The sequence below is a fragment of the Propithecus coquereli genome, unplaced genomic scaffold (genome assembly GCF_000956105.1).
Source record: "Propithecus coquereli isolate 6110/MARCELLA unplaced genomic scaffold, Pcoq_1.0 Scaffold44, whole genome shotgun sequence".
NCBI classification, from domain to species: Eukaryota; Metazoa; Chordata; class Mammalia; order Primates; family Indriidae; genus Propithecus; species Propithecus coquereli.
Window position 1 is genome coordinate 10,977,728 of NW_012150174.1, and position 4,467 is coordinate 10,982,194.

The 4,467-nt window shown below is 36.1% G+C and overlaps 1 protein-coding gene across 1 annotated transcript in view; it reads left to right on the forward strand.

Moving 5' to 3' along the window:
• Window positions 1-4,467, forward strand: part of STK33 (serine/threonine kinase 33) — a 70,679-nt gene that overhangs the window by 2,412 nt on the left and 63,800 nt on the right. The gene's annotated exons all lie outside the window — the stretch shown is intronic.

Below are 4,467 nucleotides of genomic sequence, written 5' to 3' on the forward strand. Positions count from 1 at the left end.
AAATAACCTTAACTGGTATAATTGAAATTGAAGATTGAAGCTTCTCTTTCCAGAGATGAGTACTTAGAAAAACAACAACAACAAAAAAAAAGAAATTGAAGCTTCTCTTCCCCCATGAAATGGACAGGCTCATTGTAAATATTTGGAACATTTCAGATGAGTATGAAGAAGGAAGTTATCATCATCCTCAATTCTATAGATAACTACTCTTAATATTTAGACGAACATTTTTCCAGACATCAGTGTAAGCACCTCCACATATACACATTTTCTGGTGGGAAAATATCGTGTATGCTTTTCACCCTCTCCATTATATCATATACTTCTTCTATGTCAATAAAAATAGATCTATATTGTCATTTTAATAGTATCCTCTTAAACTTATTAGAAATAAGAAGTCGATTTCTCCTTATTTTCATCGCTATGTGATAATATCAAAGCAGTTAGCTGAAGAAAAAGATTAGTTTATAAAAAACCAGTTGGCCATTCCTCATTTTTAAAATCTTATTAAGATACTGTGTCCAAATTGTGGTTCTATATATTTAGAGATAATGGAAGTTTAATTTTTAAAGGATACAAAAAATTGGGGAAATGGTTATGAAGAGATTATTTTGTTCTGTGCGAAAAAAGGGTAAATGACCATTTTAATTGACATTTAACTCACTTTATGTAATACAGGCATACCTCATTTTATTGCCCTTCACTTTATTGCACTTCACAGATACTGCATTTTTTTACAAATTGGAGGTTTTGGCAACTCTGCATTGAGCAAGTCTATTAGCACCATTTTTCCAAGAGCACATGCTTATTTTGTGTCTCTGTGTCACGTTTTGGTAATTCTTGAAATATCTGTTGTATTTTTCTGTAATCAGTATATCTTTGATGTTACTATTGTACTTGTTTTGGGATGTCACAAATAAGCTGATAAACTTAATCAGTAAATGGTGTCTGTATTCTGACTGTTCCACTGACTGGGTCGCTCTTTCATCTCTGTCCCTCACCTTGGGCCTCCCTAGTCCCTGAGACACAACAGTATTGAAATTAGGCCAATTAATAACCCTACAGTGGGCTTTAAATGTTCAAATGAATGGAAGAATCACATCTCTCTGACTTAAAATCAAAAGGTAGAAATGATGAAGCTTAATGAGGAAAGCATGTCAAAAACCAAGATAGGCCGAAGCCTAGGCATCTTGCACTAAACAGCCAAGTTGTTAATGCAAAGGAAAAGTTCTTAAAGGAAATTAGAAGTTGCTCCAGAGAACACATGAATGATGAAAAAGCAAAATAGCCTTATTGCTGATAGGGAGAAAGTTTTAGTGGTCTGGATAGAAGATTAAGCCAGCCACAATATTCCCTTAAGCCAAAACCTAATCCAGAGCAAGACCCTAATTATATGAAGGCTGAGAGAGGTGAGGAAACTGTGAAAGAAAAGTTTAAGCTAGCAGAGGTTGGTTCATGAGGTTTAAGAAAAGAAGCTGTCTCCAAAACATAAAAATGCAAAATGAAGCCGCAAGTGCTTACATCAGCTGCACCAAGCTCTCCAGAAGATCTAGATAAGATAATTGATGAAGGTGGCTACAGAATTTCAATGCAGACATTATAGCCTCATGTGGGAGGAAGATGCCAACTAGGACTTTCATAGCTAGAGAGAATAAGTCAGTGCCTGGCTTCAAAGCTTCAAGGGACAGGCTGACTTAGGGGCTAAGGCCCTTATTTACCATTCCAAAAATCCTAGGGCCCTTAAGAATTATACTAAATCTACTCTGTCTGGGCTCTATAAATGGAACAACAAAGCCTAGATAACAGTATATCTGTTTACGGCATGGTTTACTGAATATTTAAGCCAACTCTTGAGATTGCTCAGAAAAAAAGATTCCTTTCAGTGTGTTACTGCTCATTGATAAATGCACCTGGTCACCCAAGAGCTCTGACGGAGATGTACAAGGAGAGCGATACTGTTTTTGTGCCTACTAACACAACATCCATTCTGTAGCCCCATGGATCAAGAAGTAATTTTGAATTTGAAGTCTTATTATTTAAGAAATACATTTCTCAAGGCTGTATCTACCATAGATAGTGATTCCTCTGATTCCTGATTCCTCTGAAACCTTCTGGAAAGCATTCATCATTCTAGATGCCATTACAGACCCTTGTGATTCATGGGAGGAGATCAAAATATCAACATTAACAGGAGTTTCGAAAAAGTTGATTCCAACCCTTATGGATGACTTCAAGAGGTTCATGACTTCAGTGGAGGAAGTAACTGCATATATGGTAGAAATAGCAAGAGAACTAGAATTAGAAGTGGAGTCTGAAGATGGGACTGAATTGCTGCCATCTCATGATAAAACTTTAGTGGATGAGGAGTCGCTTCTTATGGAATAGCAAAGAAAGTGAATTCTTGAGGTGGAATCTACTCCTGGTGAAGATGCTATGAACATTGTTGAAATGATAACAAAGGATTTAGACTATTACATAAACATAGTTGATAAAGCGGTGGCAGGGTTTGAGAGGATTGACTCTAATTTTGAAGGAAGTTCTGCAGTGGGTAAAATGCTATCAGACAGCATCACATACTATAGCCAGATCTTTCATGAAAGGAAGAATTAGTTGATGTGGCAAACTTCATGGTTGTGTCAGTTTTAGAAATTGCCAACTTTCAACAACCACCACCCTAATCAGCCAGCAGCCTTCAACATGTAGGCAAAACCTCCACCAACAAAAAGATTACAACTTACTGAAGGCTCAGATGATTGTTGGCATTTTTTTTTTTTTGCAATCGAGTATTTTTAAATGAAGGTAGGTACATTGCTTTTTAAGACACAATGTTATTACACACTTAATAGACAATTGTATAGTGTAAACACAACTTTTATATGCACTGGGAAACCAAAAAATTGGTGTGACTTGCTTTATTGCTTTGCTTTGTTGTGGTGGTCTAGAACTGGACCTGCAATGTCTCCAAAGTATGCTTGTATATAGTTGGGAGTTGCACATAAATATAATAAGAATAAAATTATGTTTTGTCTTATTTTCTAATTAATCATATAAGTTTTCTGATTTTGATTCTTACTATTAAGGGGTAATGAGGAAGAGGGAGGAGCTAGATCTTTTCAGGAATACCAAAAAAGCAGCTCCTGAAGGAGTTTCTAGACCATCTTGGAAGAAAAAAAGTGAGTCAAAATGTTCATAAGCAAGAGAGTAATAATAGCATTTCAGGACCAATGCATACATGCTGAAGGGGGTAAAAATAAAAGAACAGTGGAAGGGAAGCAGGGAAGCCCTTCGTGAAGGACATGAATTATTACTTGGGCCTTGAATCTTCTCTTAGAAAAGTAAGAAAGGAATATAAGCATTAGAAGATATGAAGACAAGCACCTAATTTACCTGTTGCATGATGAATATGAAAGTGGTCACAGAGAGAGAGAGAGAGAGAGAGAGAGAGAGAGAGGGACATCTCTAGGGAAGGCTTTAGCTGGCTGGCCCAACATAAGGTGTCACTTAGTGGCATTAGCTCAGCTGTTCTCCCATGTGCTGGTCCCTATGCGTGATAGATCCAGAAACTCCTATTAATTCCCTGGAGCTGATTTGGATCTGGGAGTTTGACTTCCTGCAACCAAATTTACAAGAAATGAAAGTGTAAGTGAGTTACCTGTTCGTTATTTTACAGTGTGTACCAGAATGCTGGTGTTGGCAAAACTACTGCATTCTCTCTTTGTAAGAAGAAGTTAAATGATAAACGGGAGGATTCTTGGTCTGGATAGTGGTATTATTGGCTGTGTTTATTTTCTTCTCAGTGTTGATTTATATTAAATTTCTAAATATATTTCACATATTGCTTTTCTAAAGCTGAAGGAATAAAATAACGAGATTTTTAATAGAAACAATAAAGATAAAGAAAAAGTAGTGTTAAATAAGGAAACAATTGCTCAATGGTTAGTACGTGTTGATTTTGTAGCACAGCTCTCACAGTTTTAGAATTTTTGGGGTGAATATATTTTATATAGACATATATATATATATACACACAAATATATGTATATATGTGTTGCTATCCCATTGCTCTCTTTTCTCATGAAGATATTAATATTGTAGTTTGGAAGAGATTCATTTTTATACTTTCGAGCTTTTCCACATTTTACCATTGGGATTTTTATGGTTTTCCTCTACAGGACATTTAATAAAATTTCTTGAAACTTATTTTTAGTTCATTAAGATGTGTTTATGAAGCAAATATGTAGTGTCTTCTATTTGACTTTACCCTGGAGCAAAATCTCTCTTCCCTTGGATGAATATCTGTCACTATTTTATGTTAATTTTTTTTTTTTTTTTTTTTTTGAGACAGAGTCTCATTCTGTTGCCCTGGCTATAGTGAGTGCCGTGGCATTAGCCTAGCTCACAGCAACCTCAAACTCCTGGGCTCAAGCGATCCTACTGCCTCAGCCTCCCGAGTAGCTGGGACTACAG